Source organism: Thalassophryne amazonica, chromosome 14, assembly GCF_902500255.1.
Source record: "Thalassophryne amazonica chromosome 14, fThaAma1.1, whole genome shotgun sequence".
Classification (NCBI taxonomy): Eukaryota; Metazoa; Chordata; class Actinopteri; order Batrachoidiformes; family Batrachoididae; genus Thalassophryne; species Thalassophryne amazonica.
In genome coordinates, this window is record NC_047116.1 from 67,822,895 (window position 1) to 67,844,655 (window position 21,761).

Sequence of the window (21,761 nt, forward strand, 5' to 3'; positions counted from 1 at the left end):
GTCGGGTGCCAGGAGGCGCCCGTTGAGGGGGGGGTCCTGTTGTGTGGGCCGCTGAAGAGGAGGTACTGCTGGCCCACCACCACCAGTCGGTGCCCTGCTTGGAGTGCGGGCTTCAAGCATGAGAGGGCGCCGAGACAGAGAGTGACAGCTGTCACTCATTTACACCAGCTGTCACCAATCACCTGCAGCTCTACAAAAGCCGGATCATTACTCCACCTCCTCGCCGAGAAATCACCTACCGTTGAAGGTAAACCTCTCTGCAGTTTTGGTGCCGATCGCACAGTGAGTTTTTGATTGCTTTGCAGGCGTTCCTGGACCTTTCCTCAGCTGGAGGCTGGGATTGCAGATCCAACAGGAGACAACGTACTTCTCTCCTCACGGATAAGTAGTATCAGGACCTGCACGTAGTTGTTTGGAGGTGGAGGTCTTCCCTCCTTGAAGACCTGTAGAAAAAGGATTACTGGGTGTGTGGATACACACTCATCATAACTGTTTTTGTCATCTTCTGCCAGCAGTACCAGGGTCTGCAACAGAAGACGGTGACCACCTGGGGACTCAGGACTTGGCGGCTCCGGTGTTCTTCAGGCCGTTGGTGGTGGAAGCTGTGTGGGTCCCGGCTCTCCGATCGCCAGAGGTCTCCTATCTTCGAGCCTGCCCGCACGTCACCTTGTGTACAATTGGCATTATCTGTGTCTGTATTCAGTTGTGCGTTTCACAACATTAAATTGTTACTCTTTGTCTTATCCATTGTCCGTTCATTTGCGCCCCCTGTTGCGGGTCCGTGTTACAACCCTCTCCCAACAATCCCAGCCTGACCGGAAAATCACTAAGGGCCCTTGGGCAAGGTCCTTAATCCCCTAGTTGCTCCCAGTGTGTGTAGTGGGCGCCTTGCATGGCAGCAGCCTCACATCGGGGTGAATATGAGGCATTGATGTGTAAAGCGCTTTGAGCGTCTGATGCAGATGGAAAAGCGCTATATAAATGCAGTCCATTTACACTGCTAACGACACTGAACAGGACCTGAACCAGAGTATCATCGTGAAATATTTGTCCATTCCCCTCGGGTCCCACTGGGCCCAGGTCCGGTTTACACACCTCAGTACACATGCATACTGCAGTGACAATTTTTGTGTCATTAATGAAGAAAGGGGGGGGTAAAAAGCAAAAAAAGGTCAAGGGGTCAGGTGTGGGAAAAATAAAAAAATCAGACACACTGCAGAGCAAGAAGCACATAGTGACAAGTTCTGACTATCTGAAGACCATTTTTAACATGAAACTCTAAAAAACGAACAGAACATGTACATGACGGAATGCAATGTTTGTGCCGCAAACACAAATCTCTGCTTTTATCTTCACCCTCTGCCAGATGAGCAGAAAGACACCATGTGTGCTGTGATTTCTGCAGTTTAATGTCAGCAAATCGGCAGTAGGTGATCACTGCTGTCTGAACATTTAATCCTAAATAGATATCCGTCAGAACAGCAGCAAGGACAGATGGACAGGGACAGACTGTGCGGTCCTCCACTGCAACACAACAAAAAAATAGTTGAGATGATTTTAAGTGATCATCTGTAAATTACGGCAATGATTGTCAGCAAATAAAGTGTTTGAAACTGACTCACCTGTTTCCACTGAAGCTCAGCTGAAGGTAGCCCACGTATGCCAGCATTTTATTACGGTTGGCATACGCTGGCTAAATTGTCAGTGGTGACAGTCGGAAGCTGGACTAATAAATAAATGTTGCTGCATCATGTTGACAAGTTCACAAACACTTTAGCCACACACAGATACACTTCTAATGGATAAGTCCAGGAAGTCATTGAAAGCCAGATCTTGACCTTGATCTAGGAAAATTGCAATCCTACACAGTTCGACTCCTCACTCAGCTTTTCAAGTCCCACAATCTGGGTATCCATAGCTTACACAAAGCTCACAACATTGTCTGCAAAGTCAAGGTCAGTAAATCCTCATCAAAAGACACTCAAGTTTCAGGACATCTGAACCCTACACAACATCCAATTCATGCAAGCATTAAACAGAGTAGGTGCCTGAACACATCCCTGATGAACAGCAGAATTTATTGGGAAGAAGTCAGAGGCTCTACCCAAAGTCTGCACAGCACTTAGAGTACCTGTGTATAGACTGATGATCATGTCCAGCAACTTGTTGGGGATTCTGCAAATTCTCAGGATGTCAGAGAAGAAACTAATCAATCAAATTAAAGGCTTTGAAAAAAAAAACATACATACATTCATACTTGCATGCTAGGTCTACTGCACGGGCGTGAAGCCTGATGCTTCAGGCTGCTAAGTGACTTACATAAGATGGATCCCTGCAAGTGCCTGGCTATTATTCACACTCGAGCTATTCACCACCTTCACCCCTGTCAATGCTTGGAAACTTCTAGCTAACCACTAAACCTTTAGCTAATCCCCTCAGAACCAGCTGTGCTTCCTGTTGGTCTTAAAGATTTATCACAACTCATCCAAGTTGTCGTTTTTTAGTGTTTTCAAACTGAAGAAAGATTTTACACTTAAAAATGACACTAAGCTCAGATTGTTCCTTTAAAATTTAGAGTAACAATGAATAAAAGCAACCCCGAAGGTCTTTAAACTTGTGAACATTATACGTTTTATGATGGACTGTGGCTTGGAATATGCCGTGTTTACCGCTATGCTCCATCTGAGAAGTCAGTTCCTGGGCATTTTCACGTTCTTCAGAGGATCAACAAAGTTTATTTCAACTTCCATTTCATTGTCAGTAATTGCTCCTTTAGACCGCTAAGTTGAGTTGAGCTGAGTTCTTCCGTATTTTTTCACTCCGCCTCTGTTGTTTCTTTCTTCGTGGTTGCTTCACACTTTCCTGTCAGTGTCGAGCACAACTACTACCCTGTGAAAAGGGCCACATCCAACTTTCACACTGCTGTAAGTACACACTCTGCGTGTAAAGAAATTTAATTTTCTCAGGCAGTATATTTTATTTATGGTATGTCAAATTAGAAATGTTTTAGTTCCATCTTGCTTGTATGATCATTTATCTCCTGTTTACGGGAAACTCTCGACTTGTGTGCTTCACCAGCTGCAGTTGGTGTGTCATTTTACCAAAGTGGTTGAATGTTTTACTTCCTATTTTCAGAGGACTGATTAAAGAAGGCTTGACCTGCATTAAAGTCAAGCGATGATGAAAATTGGCATTTCAAGTCCTTACAGTGTGTCTATGTTTGAAATATTCTGATCTGTATCACCATATACAAAATTATTTTCTAATTTATATCACACTTGGTGTGAATCTAATGCAGGGAAAAATGGAATTGTTAACATCCATCCAGAGCTAGATCCCAGTCATTCAGTAAATTTTTTTTATATCTGCGATGCTGTGCTGAGCCCAGTCCTGATGTCTGTCATTTCAGTTTCAACCGATGCCCCTCTGACAGACTTCTTAAGTCAAAACGTGAATCATCTGCAAATCATAAATTATCTACAAACCGTTAATTGCAAAATGTGAATACTGAAAAAATATCTCCCACAACGTGAACGCAGGTCTCATAAAACGTGAATGTCATTCATTTTATATATGTACGAGGTCTGTCAGAAAAGTATCGGACCTTATTTATTTTTTTTCAAAAGCCTGATGGATTTGAATCACGTGTGCTTGCGTGAGCAAACCTTGAACCTTCGTGCGCATGCGTGAATTTTTTCACGCCTGTCGATTGCGTCATTTGCTGGCAAGCAGCCTTTGTGTGAGGTCGTGTGTAGTGCTCTCATCGGATTTTCATTGGAAGGAAAATGATGGAATGACTGGAGCAGCGCCGCATCAGATTTTGCCAGAAACTGAGCGACAGCCAGGTGGAAACCATTCAGAAGATTCAGACAGCTTTCGGTGACAATGCTCTGGGCATCACAGATTGGTACAACCGGTTTAAAGACGGCTGCACAACGGTGGAGAGCGAGCCGCGCTCCAGGCGGCCATCAACATGCTGAAATGACCAGATCATTTCCAAAGTGAACGCTGTGGTGATGCGGGACCGTCGTTTTGCAGAAGAGGTGGACATCAGCACTTTTTCAGCACATTCCATTGTGAAGATTTGGCCATGAAAAGAGTTGCAGCGAAATTCGTGCCGCTGCTGACAGAGCAAAAGCGCCTTTGTGTTGAAACCTCACAGGACATGCTGGACTCCGAAAAATGATGCCCACCTCTTCCACAATTTCTCAGATAGTCACACAACTGAAAAGCCACTGAAAGCCGTCTGAATCTTCTGAATGGTTTCCACCTGGCTGTCGCTCAGTTTCTGGCAAAATTAGATGCGGCGCTGCTCCAGTCATTCCGTCATTTTCCTTCCAATGAAAATCCGACGAGAGCACTACACATGACCTCACACAAACACTGCTTGCCAGCAAATGACGCAATCGACAGGCGCACGCATGCGCACAAAGGTTCAAGGTTGGCTCATGCAAGCAGGCTTGATTCAAAATCATCAGGTTTTTGAAAAAAAAAAAAGGTTATGGGTTTCAGTTTATGCATCAGTTACTGCAGGAAATCTTGATTGCAAATCCTATCAGAGCAAAAATGTATTTTTTTGGTGGGGGTGGGGGGCACGACAGCCAGTGAGGTGGGGAGGTGATCCTGAAGGAGCTCCCACTTCTGGTGTGACGCGCCCTGTTCCACTGGGTGTGTCCTGCTCCGGGTACACTGACAGGTGTGGAGTTTGACTGGGATGGTCCACCTGTCAAATGGTAACGTAGGTGTCAAAGTCAGGGAGGACAGAAACCTACGCTGGAGACACCAGTAAAGTTCATGGCTCAATAGTCTCAAGAGAAACGCTGTAGAAAAAACAACAACACTAGTTTCTAACCTCAGGAAGGTAGACAACGAGCAACAATCTTATTTTTTCATGCTCCCGTCACAAAATTAGTCAAATTTTCGTGACGGGTTTTTTTAAACTCACTATTACTAACCCTACTCCTACCCCCAAACCCTAACCCTAACCCTAATTCTACTCCTTCCCCCCACCCTAACCATAACCACCCCGACCTCCCCTCTTCACTTTTAATTTCATGCAGCCATCACGGAATGAATTAGAATGAATTTGTGCTGCTGTGATGAAAATGAGGCGCTTTTCGTCATAATATTACAAACCAGTAGATTAATGTATATTTCGTGCTGCTGAATCACGACTTGCCGTGAGACCAGGTTACTTTTTTGACATTCTGCCTGGGTCGGCTTGATTTGTGCTCATTCTTGTGAAGTGTGACGGGGTCCTGAGTGTTGGGCTTGAGACCAGAGGATCCTTGGTTCAAAACTCAGCCAGACTGGAAAGTCATTAAGGACCCTTGCACAAGGTCCTTAACGTTGCACAAGGTTAAGGACTCACTACACACTACACTGAGTGTGTAGTGAGCACCTTGCATGGCAAAACCCTGACATCAGGGTGAATGTGAAGCATAATTGTAAAGTGCTTTGAGATGGACATGTGCTATATAAATGTAGTACATTTGCTATGTATTTATTGGTTTCTGTGTTTTGGAAAACATTATTGACCAAACTGGCACTGTGCAGGACAGATAAAAAGACATTTCTTGGTCCTTGGTGGAGGTAGTACTGTATGTAGGAAGTCTGTTCTTCATTTCTGTGCGACGGGAAACAAAGTGAGCTTCTATTTGTAACTCAGAGGAAGTTTAATGAGAATGCTGTCTCACTTACAGGCAGGAAGAGAATCGTCACTGTGCCGCTTCCCTTATCCAGTCCTTATAGGTTCATAGAAATATACAAATAATTTAGTATTGTAGCATCTGCAGTATTTGTGGAAGTACCAAACAATTTCTTTCTTCACAGGATGGCTTGATTTTCTTTTTAACTCTGCTTACAACATGTACACAAAGGGGGCTATTGCTCTGGCTGCAGCCCACAGCAACTTCTTCCAAAAAAGTCTCAGTCTCACAACTAACTCAACTTAGTCAAACATAAAAAAAAAAAAAAAAAAAAAAAACACTTCCGCAAACATCAACAACAAAAGGTCAGTGTGTTGTGCTTCCTTCACTTAGTCTGAAAACAACAGTAAACATGAACAGACTTAATAACATGTTTAAAATGCATTTATTGAATCAGTTTTTGGACTTGAAAGTGCTTTAAGAACAGTAATAAGACAAGAATTTAGTGATAAATATTAAACGTCAGAATGGCCGGTAACATTTCCCCTCAAAAGTTCATAATATGAAATATATGGATATGACACAAGTATTTACAATGGATCTAAAGATCCACAGGTATTGGCTGAGGCCAGTGGTGGGCACAGTTCTGCTAATCCGCTAATTATCGAAGCTAATGTTTTCATTATCGGATTAGCTTCTCAGATTTGAAAACCATCATCAGACCAATTATCTTCCAATACATTTTGGTCCCATAATTTTTAGATCGCCAACATGTTTTTGTAAGTGAAATGAACAAAGCTTTAACAGTTATAAACTGTGTCCAGGTGCATAACGGGTAATCTTAGTACAGTCACGACAGGAGAAATGCATTTGAGATGCTCTGATCAGGCTCCACACGGACAACAGCATTAAACTCTTTGTATATTGTGCCTAAAACTCTCGTGAGGAGAGATTCTCTGGGTTTATAGACATTGTTATTGTGTTTGTTTTATGTAAAAATGCCAGAAGAACCTCAGGTTGCTTCTCCACGCAGATTACACGTAGCACAGATAATTTGGAATATTTGTTTTGGCACGTTTTCACAGTCTCTACTGCCATCTACTGGCCAGTAGTGTTCATGGCAGTATTCACCCCAAGTATTGAGATATCCCATAATCCTTTGTGCGACAGAGTTGTTGCAGCCTCTTGCAGCAGCTAAAGAAATAAAAATCTAACTTTTGGTTGTATAATGTTCAGTTACAATTGTCATTGTGGATTCTGTTGTTTAAACAGCAGCAACTCTCTGGCATGTGAAAAAAAAAAAAAACTGGTACGCAAATGATTATGGGTCTGAGCGTCTGGGTGCCAGTAGATGGCAGTGTTCTAGGTGTTTTAACCCTGATTATATCAGACAGTTAAAAATCACAACTGTGGGCTTTTGCAAATTACTTTTACATATGAATAAAATGGCATATTTTACAAAAACACATTTATATGTAAATACCAACACACACACCATGTCACATTAACCTGTTTGTTTTTACATAGAATGAATGAGTCAACCAATCAGTATTAGCGAATGTTCATTTACCCACAATCCCTTTGGCATCTGTCTGTGTTTGTTACAAAAATTAAAAGATATGTTTTATATTTTAACTTTGTACAAATGACAGAATTGTCATTAATGGAGTTTTTTTTTTAATCAAAACCATAAGTCAAAACTGCTTTATTTTCCAAGACTTCTGCCTCACAGTGGCACAGCTGTATCCTGTTAAGGAATAATGCCTTGTTTTGTGTGTGTAGAGTTGAGCTTAGTTCCTCTCAACTACTTCCCTGCTGCAAAATATGTAATAAACAGGAGCTTCCATCAGTGGGCAGGGCACACAAAGACAGAAGTTGTTGTAAGTGTACTGGAGCCAATATTGAAAGTTATTGGTTAGCTGTAGCTTCCGATAAATTTTTGGGTGGCTTATCAGTTTAGCTTTATAAAAGATAACTTTTCAGTTAACTGATTAGCCGTTATCAAAGCTACCTTTTTAGTTAGCTGTGCCCACCACTGGTTGAGGCATGGCTCAAAGAGTAGGACACAAATGCAAATTTACAATGCTGGCTTGGAGTTCGAAAAAAGGCTTTATCTGGCAAACAAGCAAAGATTCGGTACACAGGTGGTCAATCAGCCAAGCAGACATAGGCAGAGTTGTGGTCCAAAAAACTGGTAGAGTTCACAAACACAGCAAGGCAGGGTTAAGAGGCTGAGACAAAAACAAGGTAAATAAAAACAAGGCAAGGTTGAAACATGGGCAGACTAAAGAGCAAGACTGGTAGGCTGGGATACGGATAAAAATTCAACAAACTGACAGTGAGGAGACAAACACAAAGGGCTTAAATAGAACCAGTGGTAAATAGGAGACAAGACACAGGTGCGGGAGAACAATCTGGAAGGCGGGGAGGGGGGGCGTGGCAAACAAAAGCAACAAGACACACCCACACCAAACCCTGAACATGAGACAAGAGCGTGCAGTAAGACAAAAGCAAAGTGAACAGGACCCAAATCAAAAATGAACCTAAAACCACAGTGAACAAAATGTTACGGTTCGGATACGAATGGATACGAACCCAGAAGCATGGAGCAGAAAAGATGGAGTTAAACACAGATTTATTACAGAAAGGATGGATGTACAGAATGTATGGACTGTCTATCCGTGTGGAGACCGGCCCGCATAGCGGTGGAAGCAGGAGTACCGCATCCCCGAGTTTTTCTGCCCTGGAAGGTGGATCCGGAGCCAGGTGGCTGCCTGCAAGCTGTCGACGAGGCTGGAGGGAGAGACAGATGGGAGGTGCTGAGTTGATAACTTCCAGAAGTGAGTCTCACAGTCAAACAGTGACAAACTATCACAGCTGGTCCCAATATGCAGATAATTAGACGGTTTCAGTTCAGGTTCTTCTTCAGGTTTGTTCTTAGAAAAAGTTCACAGTCAGTTTGTACTATATTCCTTGCAGAGGTCAGTGAAGGCAAAATGACAAACACTTAGCTGGTAATTGCTGAGAGCGAGAGCTCCACGCTCAGGCTGCAGAAAAAAGCTGATCTTGGAGCGGCAGCAACAAGGAGGATGTCAGCTCTGAGCTGGGGATCAGCAACAGGTGTGTGGAAACACCAAAAAGTTAGCAGAATATTCTACTTCTGGAAAAGCAGCGAGGCCAAAGCTTACCATGTGGATTAGCTGAGTTTCTGGCGATGATAGACTGAAGAGACGGGGTTGAAATACAGGAGCTGATTGCATGTGGAACAGGTGTGTCGATCAGCTTGAGGTGCGCCACCTGTGCAGAGAGGAGAAAAAGCAGCAGCAGCAGACAGAGCAGGCAGCCCACAACACAAAACCCAATAAAGCAATAAAATAAAGAAGACCCAACATAAAACAACAAACAATTAACCAGAAAACAAATGTAAGTAAAGACATCAACAACAAAAATAAAGGCTAAGACAAAATTAGAATGAAACTCACAAGTGGCAACAGTTAAATAAACAGATAATTAAACATACGACAAAAGAAAAATAAACAGGTGATACAACTAATGATAATACAATGGAGAAAAACAACAGCTGGACAAAAACTGGAACCGAATAAGACAAATGACTCAAGTATGATAAACAGAAAACCAAACGGGTGACTACACTATAACAAACAGAAAATCAAACACCGAGGATCGAAGAGGGAGAACATAAATACAGATATGAGATCGAACCATAACAAGAGCCCAGAACGTGCAGAATCCTGACAAAGACAGGTGCAGCAGTTTATTTTCCCCAAATTCATAAGTCAATCATAAAAAGGCAAATCATTTACACTGTAGCTGTCTTTTCTGTGGAACTGCTAGCCATTTTGCTTGCACTGTGGTCGGTAGAGGAGGTGAAGTTCAGTCACCATGTCATCTGTTCAGATTCAGTGGCAGCATTAATCGGCATTTCAGATGACAAATCTGTTTCAGGCCAGAGCTGATCAATGAAATTATTCAAAGCTTATTTAAACTAAAACAGCAAAATATTTCGGTATGTCTCATGTGGGTTCCATCTCATTCTGAAATGGAGGCCAACAAAACAGTAAAACAGCTGGTAAAGGCAGCTCTGAAATCAGGAGTACAGATCAACATTCCACTTAGAAAAACTGAAGTCAAAACAATCACCAAGACAGAAATGAACAAAAGATGGCAAAAGCAATGGGACAGGGAATGTAAGGGTCAGTTTCTATATCAAATTCAGGGACAGGTTCTATCAAGGAGAGAAGGAAGATGCAGTTGCAGGGAAGAATTAATCACACAGATTTAAATTCTACTCTCAACATCATTGAAAAACATGAAACAGTCAGTGTTTGAAATGTAGCAGAAGGGAGACTGTTGAGCACCTGTTACTGGAGTACCAAGGATATATAACAGACAAGTTACATAAAGAGGTAACTGTGACCATCCAAGTTGTCCTGTGTGCCATTGGTAGGCTCAGGGACAAAGTCTTTAATTGTAGAGAATTAACAGAAATTAAACTCCAAGTGTATAATCAATGTGTTATGCCATTGATGATGTATGGAAGTAAGACTTGGACTCTTTACCACCAAATCAAAAATCTAAGAGCCATTCAACAATGCCATCTTAGATCCATTCTCAAAATTAAATTAGATTAGATAGAACATTATTAATCCCTTGGGAAGACTCCCTCAGGGAAATTGTGGTTCCAGCAGCATTATATAGCAGCACACAGGGTAAGAAGCACAGAGTATCAAAAGTAAAAGTAAAAAAACAATTTGCAAAATGTAAGTACAAATATAACACCAGAAATACTGATTGCTACTGGCATACTGGCTACTACTGTTCCTCTCCTTCCTGTTCTCTGTCTTCCTGTTCCTCCTCCGCCCCCTGAGTGAGGAGTTGTACAGTTTTGATGGCCTGAGGGACAAAGGAGTTTTTCAGTTTGTTGGCCCTGCACTTGGGAAGGAGCAGTCTGTGGCTGAAGTGGCTCCTCTGGTTGCTGGTGGCAGTGTGCAGAGGGTGACTGGCATCATCTATAATCTCCAGCAGTTTGTCCAGTGTTCCCTTCTTTGCCACCGTCACCAGAGAGTCCAGCTTCATGCCAACCACAGAGCCAGCCCACCTGATCAGTTTATCCAGCTTGGATATATCCTTCTTGGATGTGCTGCCTCCCCCCAGCACACCATGGTGTAAAAGAGGACGCTGGATATCCACAGGAGTTTTCTGCAGATGTTAAATGACCACAGACTCCTCAGGAAGTACAGCCTGCGCTGTCCCTTCCTGTACAGATGGTTGGTGTGGGTTGTCCAGTTCAGTTTTCTGTCCAGCCACAGTCTGAGGTACTTGTAGGAATCCACAGCCTCCACCTCAGCTCCCTGATCAGAACTAGTCATGGATTTGGTCTGGACATCCCAAAGTCAATGACCAGCTCCTTTGTCTTTGAGGTGTTGAGCTGTAGATGATTTGTGTGGCACCAGGCAGCAAAGTCCTTCACTAGGCTCCTGTACTCCTCCTCTCTGTCATCTGTGATGCATCCAACAATGGCTGTGTCATCTGCAAACATCTGGGTGTGACACAGTTCAGAGTTGTAGCAGAAGTCAGAGGTGTACAGGGAGAAGAGAAGAGGGGCCAGCACCAAGGCTGGGGGGGGGGGGGGGGGGGGGGGGAGCGTGCTCCGGTGCTGCTGATCAGTGTCATATGTGGTGTCCCTCAGCCTGACATACTGTGGCCTGTCAGTAATGTAGCTGGAGATCAAAGTGTCCAGGCATGGGTCCACTCGTATCCTGTTCAGTTTGTCCTGAAGCATGAGGGGCTGGATGTTGTTGAAGACACTCGAGATGTCCAGGAAGAGAATCCTCACTGTGCCGCTTCCCTTATCCAGGTGTGAGTGACCTTGGTGTAGCAGGTATAGAATGACATCCTCCAAACCAACACCTGCCCGAAACAACAGACAGTTTGAGGAGGCAGAGGAAAAGCTGCTCCAACGTCTTTATCAGGTGTGAAGTTAGTCCCACTGGTTGGAAGTCATTCAGGTCAGAATGATGCATGATGTCTTCCAGAGGGTGGGCAGTCTCCCAAGCTGCAGGCTAAGGCTGAAGATGCATTGTAGTGTGTCTCCTAGGTCAGTCGCACAGGTCTTCAGTAGTCATGGACACACCTTGTCCGGGCCTGCAGCTCTCATGGGATGAAGCTTCCTCAGCTGTCCTCTGACGTGGTCCACAGTGATGTATGGAGGAGGTTGTGTTGAGGTGGGGGAGGAAGGGGCTGCTGCTGTGATGTCTGGGGGGGGGGGGGGGGGTGCTAAGGGAAGAAGGAGAGATGTCTGCAGCGAGCGAGAGAGTGGGGGGGCATGGACTGGTTGATGGGATGACTACGTCCCAAATGATGACGTTTTAGAACGTGCTAAGTCTGAAGATATTGAGGTCGTTCTTATTAGAAACAGACTGCGCTGGGTGGGACATGCTGCATTCCTGCCAGATGACCAGTCAGTCAAAGCACTGCTCTATCAAGAACTACCAGAAGGCTCCAGAAAGACTGGTCAGCCAGTCTTCAAATACAAAGATACTATCAAGGATATTCGGAAGTGTGGTGATGTACTCCACAAATGGAAAGATATTATATATAAATGGCAGAGGTGAATTTCCTGACATCTGCAAAAAGATGGACACCAACAGAAAAGAAGATAAGAGACAGAAAAGAGCCAAATGTCATGACAAAAGAGCTTTGAAAGAAGACAATCAGTGAACTCTGTACAAAGAAAAGACTTTCACCAGAAACATTTGCATTCAAGTTCATAGCCATACTTTTATATAATATGTTGATCCATCTCGGTTAAGTTTTTTAAGTGCATTCACCCAAAAATAGTGGCTGAAATGTAAGAAAACCACATCAAATTAAACTCTGTGCTACTTAACAATCCATCCCGGTTCAATTGTTGCTAAGCACGTCAATGATGGAAGTGCCCAGATGCGCGTCCAACAGAATTATGCTAAAATATGATACTTAAGCCTCGGTCCCACTGAATAATAAGCCATGACTAATGAGGCACACATGGGTGTGTCAGCGATTATTTGAAGAATGATCCACATTTTAAGCCGTCACATATCCTCTACTAAGGCGCCTCTATGTGCCTTTCTGTGCCTAGCATGTGCCTCTAGTGAGCCACTACCGACCTGTGATTTGAGCCCCGTCCAGCCTAGAGTGGCTTGTGTGGACGGTCAATAGATGAGCCAAAAGGTAACAATTTAATGTTGTGAATGTGCACAACGATTATACAGACAATCACAGAATCTGATAGCAGTCAATACACCAAGGTGACGTGTGGGCAGGTTCAAGGATAGAAGACGTCTGTCCTGAGAGGGACCACACGATTTCCACCGCCACAGAACCCGGTGAATACTGGAGCCGCCAAGTCCCGAATTCCCAGGTGATCACTGTCCCCGACTGTCGGATCTGGTACTGCTGGCGAGGAGCACAAACAGTGAGATGTGGGTGTGTGCACACCCAGTAACAAAAACAGTCAGAAGGTGGAAAGTCACCTCCACCTCTAATCACACACTCGTGCAGCTCCTGATAAACCACCTATCTGGTTTGGGTGTGAAGCGAAGCCGTCGCTGTTCACACCAAACGCCAATCCAGCAGATAAGGCACACCACAGGAAAACGGCTGTAAAAGAGTTCAGACTATTATTCAGTATTAAGTCAGCAGAGAAATTACCTTCACAGGTAGATGATATCTCGGCAACGAGGTGGAGATGATGTCCGGTTTTTATGGAGTGAGATGATGAAGTGTAGATGGGTGACAGCTGTCGAGATAATGAGTGACAGCTGTCACCCCCGGCTGTGTCCGTGGCGGCAGCGCCCTCTCGTGCCTGAAGCCTGCAGAGGGCGCCCTGCCTGAAGTGCAGGCTTCAGGCAGGGCGCCCTCTGGTGGTGGGCCAGCAGTACCTCCTCTTCTGGCGGCCCACACAACAGGAGCGCCCTGCATCAAAACAGCGAGCATAGTCTCTGGACCTGTTGCCGGAGTTGGCTGCAGCTCCACACAGCAGATAGGGGTGGGTTGTGAGTGGCCCACTGCGGCATTTACCGAGCCCGCAGACTCGGTAAGCGCATGGGGGGCAGTGAGAGCAAAGGCCTATGACCTAGAACTGGTCCAAAAGCATTGAAACTGTATCTTGAGCATGCAGGGCTTACAAAAACATTAGACTGAAATGTTTTTAGAGGCACTGTTATTATAGTTTGCACATATAGATCAAGTTAAATCCATGTATCCACAGCACTAGTGCACTACAGACAGAAGCTGTCTGCCTGAGCAGTTGCAGACCAGAGACAGTTGCATAATGTGGTGGATGTGGTGACATGCAGATGCATGTGTGTGTGTGTTATATTTTAAAACAGTAATGGTGCAATTAGTCATGATATGTCATTTTGTTGAAATGGACTATTTCTGGCCACACTAAGAGAAAAAAAGATATGAAGTTTATTTTGCGGAACTGCATCTCAGACACCACACCCACCTCAGCTCGACACCTTCAGTGTCAAACAGCTTGATCAAATGTGTTATTGTGTCTCATGATCAAACATCCTTTCTGGACTGTACACAGGCAGAAACATTGATATTGCTGCATCTATTGATTACTACTGAATTCAGTTTGCACAGATGCAGCCACATCTGACAAATCTGTGCAGGTTGTCCTATCAGAGGCCATTTTCACCACAATCTATTCAGAATATTAGAATATAATAATGAATAATTGGCAGTGTGCAGCCTGCACAGGATGCCAATCTATCGTAGGGCCACATACAGACAGACAAACACCCACGGTCAGTTTAAAGTTTCCAATTCACCTTGGATGTGGGAAGAAGGCGGATCACCCAGAGGGAACCCACACAAACACAGGGAAACATGCACACTCCACACAGAATGGCCCCAGGTGGGAAGCGATCCCATGACTTCTTGCTGTGAAGCAACAGTGCTAAACACAAAGCCACTGTGCTGCTCCATGCTAATCATCAAATAATAATAATAATAATCATAATAATAATTTCTGAATCCTTTTGTAGAGGTGGCCGCATGCAGAACTGCTTTCATTTATTCTCAGAAGTTTGAATTTTGTGTTGAAATCCACTCACTCACTCATTCATCTTCAACCACTTACTTCAATTAAAGGTCACAGGGGCGGGGAGTTGGAGTCTATCCCAGCAGTCATAGGGTATGAGGCGGTGTAGACACTGGACAGGACGCCAGTCACACCCGTGGAGTTTCCAGTCCACGTAACCTGCATGTCTTTGGATGTGGGAGGACGCCGGAGCACCTTAGTCAGGTGGCTAAATGAAATAATCGTTACGCGGCAGATAAAAGCACCAAATATAGCATGAGGCTTCATTGGGACCTATTAATCAAATCTGAAATAGGAGCCCTTGTGAATTTTGCCCAGCATTTATGTAAATCACAAAAAATAAAAATGGCCGACACTTGACTGAAAATATATATCTCCACTCACAGAAGTCCTAGGAAGGTCAGACTGGTGTCAAAATGGGGGAATTTGAGGGCAAGGAATCTGATTTTGGGCATTGGAAAGCCAGATCATGGAACATACCTACAAGGATGACTACCACATCTGTGTCTACAGTAGATAGACACAGATGTGGGAAACATATGTAGACACGCTTCTGGGAAATATTCCACCAAACGATCCTTCAGCCTGGTTTTGTTGACAAGTTCTTCTATGCCTAGATCGTGGAGACAAGTCACATACAGAGAGTGGACATCAGACAGTCTGAAAAGGAGAGTCCCACAACCAACATCTTTTTCAGTGTAGCTGACCAGCTGTACGAAGACGCTAGACTTATTTGTTATTTTCTCGTCTGTATTTGGCTGTTCTTGATTTGACTTTCTGGTGAGACTCCGGTACCGATTTCTCAAGTTGACCAGACATTTGAGATGATACCTTGCCTCTGTGGAAATGAGATCTCCCCCAACAATTTTGGCAAAATGCTGGGTGTCCTCCGGTTCTGTAACCATTGCCCATATGTTGCGGTCAGCATCAAAGGTACACACTTGGTAGAGGCCACCTTCTTCATCTCCCTTCTCACAGAAAAGGCACTGTTGAGGGTTCTGTGACTGATGCTTATGGCCGTTTTTCCTCATCGGACTCATCTGTACTATGATGTCGCTTATTTGCTTTCATCACCTTTGAATTATTGAATTTCAAATGGTAATATTTGTGCCAGGATGCCCGATTGGAAGCAAAGCTCTCAGCAGTTTCATCAGTCCCAAAATAGAGTTTTTCTGGAAGAGCATCAATGTCCCGGAATTGTTAAATGGTAAATGGACTGCATTTATATGGTGCATTACCAACTGCATCAGACGCTCAAAGCCTTGTCACACATTTGTCAGAAATGAGCAGTAGGCATTGCAGGAGGGCTCATATTCCAGATTTGATTAATACATCCTGATGAAGCCTCATGCCAAATTTGGTGCTTTTATCCACCGCGTAACAATTATATTGGAAAATGACGCTAAGCCACCTGACTCACACAAATACAGGGAGAACATACAAACCCCACATGGAAAGACCCTATGTGGGAAGCGATCTCACAACCTTGTTGCTGTGAGTCTACACTGCTAACAGTATATACAGTGAGGCAAATAAGTATTTGATCCACTGTCGATTTTGCAAGTTTTTCCACCTACAAAGGATGGAGAGGTCTGTTGTTTTTTATTGTAGGTACACTGCAACTGTGAGAGACAGAATCTAAAAAAATTCAAAAAAATCACATTGTATGATTTTGAAATAATTAATTTGCCTTTTATTGCATGAAATACGTGTTTGATACAATAAAAAACAGACTTTAATATTTTGTACAGTGTGACGGGGTTCTTGTACAGGATGATAAATGATGACAAAAGTCGCAGGAGGTTTTTATGGTGTTTTTAATTTCCCAAAAATCAAAAGAGGAGTGCTATACAAACAAACAGTGAACAATTATTTACAATATTTACAAACAACAGAAAAATAACAACAAACAAAGGATCATAGTTACCTTCTCTGTAACATGACCAGCCCAGACTAACTGAGCCAGGGAGACTGGCGCCCCTTTATACCCCTAGGCCCCTCCCACAAACCAATTAACCAAAAAAATACAGTTTTCTGCAATCATACTACGAATTTCAGAAATACAAAAAAATCAAATTAATACTTTATTATTTCGCCTTGTCCCCTTACCTGTAAGAAACTCAGGAAAAATAATAATAAAATCAGATTTTTGAAAAAACAGCCCTTAATGATGACGTCAGCGATGACATCGGACGCTAATGTCCCGTGCTGGACGCAATAAAACCAGAAGTAAACACAGCGCTCGGTTTGACAGTGGGGACTCGTGAATTGTGGCTGGATACTGGAAAAGAGTTGGTTACTGGACAAAACTATGGATCATGGAGGATTTAACAGCGGCCTAGTGTGCACCCAAGACTACTGCGGTGGTGAAATGGACTGGCGATTATTGGAAATTACGCAGGAGGACGGGGAGTTGACTGAATGAAGGTAAGTGAGCGAGTGAGTGCGTGGTTAGGTCGGAGGTGGTGCCGTGGGCTTTGGCGGGGCTGCTCTGTCACACCATCCTTCTCCTCCTGGAGGTTGACAAAGTCTTGGCAACCTGGAAAGGTAGTCTACCACGAGACTGGACTTCCCAGGCTGGTGCCGGATCACAAACTGGAAGGGCTGCAATGAGAGGTACCAACGAGTTAGTCTGCTATTGTGATCCTTCACTGAGTTGATCCACGAAAGCGCTCGATGGTCCGTCTCCAGATCAAACTCCCTCCCAAGCAAGTAGTACTTAAGACTCTCCAGAGCCCACTTGATCGCCAGCCCCTCCTTCTCGACAACAAAGTATCTGGACCCTCTGGGCAGCAACTTTCTGCTCAGGTACAAGATGGGCTGCTCAGCTCCTGGCTTTCCCTGAGCGAGGACTGCTCCAAGACCCACCTCAGAGGCATCCACCTGTACGAGGAAGCGACGGCTGAAATGTGGACTGCGAAGAACTGGAGATGAACACAAGAGAGTCTTTAACGTACAAAAGGACCGTTCACATTCTTCAGTCCAGGTCACCGGATTTTTCTTGTCTTTTGTGGTTAGGGCAGTGAGTGGTGCTGCAATAGTGGCAAATTGTGGCACAAACCTCTGATACCAACCAGCCAGGCCCAGAAAGGATCGCACCTCCTTCTTGGTCTGTGGATGAGGGCACTTCTGGATAGCTTCGACCTTATCCATCTGCGGCCACACCTCTCCACCTCCCAGCTGATAGCCCAGGTAACGAGTCTTGTGACGGGCCCACTCACACTTGGCCACATTCAGCGTCAGACCAGCGGCACGGATCTTCTCCAAGACAGTCTTCAGGTGCTCGACGTGCTGTGCCCAGGTCTGACTAAAAATCACCACGTCATCCAGGTAAGAGGCACTGAACTCTTCACAGCCCTGTAGCACTTTGTCCATGAGGCGCTGGAATGTTGCAGGGGCACCGTGCAGGCCAAAAGTCATAACAGTAAACTGGAAAAGTCCGACTGGTGTTCTGAAGGCTGTATAGGGTCGACTTAAAATGTCCAGGGGAACCTGCCAATAACCTTTACACAAGTCCAGAGTGGTGATGTATGATGCTGAGCCAATCCGGTCGAGGAGGTTGTCTATTTGTGGCATAGGATATGCATCAAACTCCGAGATGGAGTTACGTTTTCGGAAGTCGATGTAGATTCTCAATGATCCATCCTTTTTGAAAACGATGACGACAGGATTGCACCATTCTGAGGTTGAAGGCTCGATGACTCCAAGCTCCAGCAGGGACTTGATTTCTTGCCGAAGCTGAGCCACCAGCTGTTGAGGAACATGATAGGGTCGTTGTCTGACAGGATTTCGATCTTTCAGTTGAATCACATGCTCGATCACAGTAGTCCTCCCAGGTTCAGCAGCAAACACCGAGAGCATATCCCAAAAGATCTGCAGGAGGTCGGCAGCTTGGTCTGCAGAGAGATGTGCAATGAGGGGTTCTGAGGGTTTGGTGACTACTGGAACACCGGGGTCCTCCTCTTCCTCCACTTGTCTCACCATCAGCGCTGCCTCAGGAACCACGGCAGGAGATTCCTTCCAGGCCTTCAGGAGATTTACATGGTACGTTTTCCGGGGCTTCCTCTTATCTGGCTGGTTAATCTCATAGGTAACAGGACCCATCCGCCTGGTGATCATGTATGGGCCTTGCCACTTTGCCAGTAACTTGCTGTTAGATGAGGGGAGCAACAGAAGAACCTTTTGTCCTGGTTCAAAATCTCTGTGTCGGGCCTGCTGGTCATACCAGGTTTTCCGCCGTCTTTGCGCCACTTTCAGATTCTCCTCAGCCTCGTCCCGGTAGCTGGACAGCCGGTCTCTCATCTGCAAGACAAACTAGACAATCCCCTGCTCACCTGGCTTAATTTCTGAGGTGGTCCATGTTTTGCCCAACAAATCTAGGGGTCCTTGAACATCCCAGCCATATAAGAGTTCAAATGGCGAAAACCCAGTGGATGACTGTGGTACCTCTCGATAGGCGAAGAGAACAAATGGCAGCCATCGGTCCCAGTCCTTTCCTGTGTCACATACAAACTTCTGAAGCATCCTCTTCAGGATCTGGTTAAATCTTTTGACAAGACCATCAGTTTGTGGGTGATACGGTGTGGTATGCAGAGCAGTGATTCCCAGCTGCTTGTGAAACAACTGTAACAGACGAGAAGTGAAATTAGTCCCTTGATCGGTCAGGATTTCGTCTGGGATACCAACCCTGGAAAACAACTGAACAAGTGAACGGAGGATAGCAGGGGCGGTGACGGTGCGGAGTGGGAAGGCCTCAGGGTACCTGGTGGCATAGTCACAAACTACCAAGATGTACTGGTGACCCCGAGTGCTCTTGACAAGGGGGCCAACAATGTCCGTGGCTATTCTGCGAAAAGGTGTGGAAATGACAGGTAGTGGATGGAGGAGAGCTCTCTCTGATTTATGGTTTGGAGCAGTCTTTTGGCAAGTGGGGCATGTAGTTCAATATGTTTGTATGTCTTTATACATACCGGGCCAACAGAAACGAGCACTAACGCGCAAGTAGGTCTTGTGGCAAAAACTCCTGTAACAGTGGAATGTGCCGTTCATTTCCAAAGTGGACGTTGTGTTTTATCCGGGACGTCGTCTGACTAGCACAGGAATTGTGAAAAGACGTGGACATCAGCACTTTTTTGGCACATTGAGACAGACGTGCGGAGGAATTCTGCGCGTCGCAGCGGTGCCGCATGGCGCACAGCAACGCCGTGATGAAGCCTCACAGGACATGTTCTGGCATGTCCAGGCACATCCACAATTTCTCGGATAATAACTCGATGGAAAAACCACCAACAGCTGTCTGAACACCATCTCAAAGCCGTCCTGTGAGACCAAAACGGAGGTGGATTTGTCTCGCTCCAGTAGCGAATCCATCGTGACGCGCGAAGCCTCCACTCGGCTTTCCATGACAAAATCTCTTGTTAAAAGTGAAATCTGCCGGAAAATGGTTGATGTCCAGCTCTTGTGATAACCAGAGAAATGGCACACGATGGTCACGGATCCAGACAGCCATCCGTTTAGAAATGAAATGGTCACTCAGCCTGTCGATGGCAAAAAAATCATCAAATTAATCCTTTATTATTTTGCCTTGTCCCCTTACCTGTAAGAAACTCAGGAAAAATAATAAAATCAGATTTTTGAAAAAATGGCCCTTAATGATGACGTCAGCGATGACGTCGGACGCTAATGTCCTGCGCTGGACGCAATAAAACCGGAAGTAAACACAGCGTTCGGTTTGACAGTGGGGACTCGTAAATTGTGGCTGGATACTGGAAAAGAGTTGGTTACCGGACAAAACTATGGATCATGGAGGATTTAACAGCAGCCTAGTGTGCACCCAAGACTAGTGATGGGCAAATGAAGCCCCATTCAAGACTCGAGGCTTTTCATCAAATGTTTCGATACATGTCTCGAGGCCTCACGCAGCGCTTGGTTTGCTGTACTGCCATCAAGTGGAGAAAGAAATGCACAGGATGAATTTACTCTGACGACCCCCTGGATTTGATGTTTGAACTTAAATTGTGCAAATAAATACTTGAAACAATAAATTAATAAACCAAGAATAATATTGTTCGTTAACTTAGTGAATTAAACAAATGACTGAGTGAACTAAACAAATAAGGCCCTAGACATATTAGTTTTGAGGGATATATTAATGTTATTTTTTTAAATGGCTGGTTTCAAATAATTTATAACAATGAAAGACTATTTTGGGGAGAGGGGGGCTGCTAAGTCCATAATCAACAATTTAAAATAATCCATAAAATTGCATCCCAGCTGCAGGCATTGAACCTGTGATCTCTGTGCAGCGAGTGCTGTATCCACTAGGCCATACCCCACATATATTACTTGACTAGAAATCTTCTATCAATGGTACACGTGTCGGATATGTATGTAAATCTCTTCATGAACCAGTCATGTGGCCCTAGGCCAAGTGAGGCCTCGTTCAGTATTTAGTGTAAATGTTAGTTGACACTCCAGTGATGTGCGTGAACAATTATGATGGCTGTAAATGTGTGAACATTTTCCAGCCAATTGCATTTAATAATAGTCTTTTTATCTACTTGCACTGATATGCCAAAATATATTTTCATTTTTATAAACATTTTATATAGTGATTGATTGTGCGTGAGAGAGGGAGAGAGGGGGAATGTGCTTATGTGACTCTGGGCAGGTTGGGATTGGGTATGGTGTGCTTTACTAATTTTTATTGAAGAAAAGGAGTGTTTTTACACTGTTGGGGCTCAGATGGTTCCTTTTTTTGGAGATAACCTCCCCAGCCTTGGAGAAAACACTCTCACGAGGGACAGACGAGGCTGGTGTGCACAAAAACTGCAGTGCAAGCTTGTACAGACAAGGGTACAGAAATTTGTGATCTCGCCAATAGATCAACGGGTCCTGGTTTCGCGTGATGTTTTTTTTCCCCCCATGTATCGCTGGACCTTTACAATCGCCTCAGCATCAGCACTGGTTGTTCCACTGTTCTGGCTGACTGTAGAGTC

The 21,761-nt window shown here is 44.5% G+C and overlaps 1 protein-coding gene across 1 annotated transcript in view; it reads left to right on the forward strand.

Moving 5' to 3' along the window:
• The first annotated feature begins 2,857 nt into the window (after window positions 1-2,857).
• Window positions 2,858-21,761, forward strand: part of itgb2 (integrin, beta 2) — a 125,822-nt gene continuing 106,918 nt past the window's right edge. Inside the window, exon 1 of the mRNA XM_034186558.1 lies at window positions 2,858-2,924. The gene's annotated coding sequence lies outside the window, so the exon portion shown is untranslated. The remainder of the gene's footprint in view (window positions 2,925-21,761) is intronic.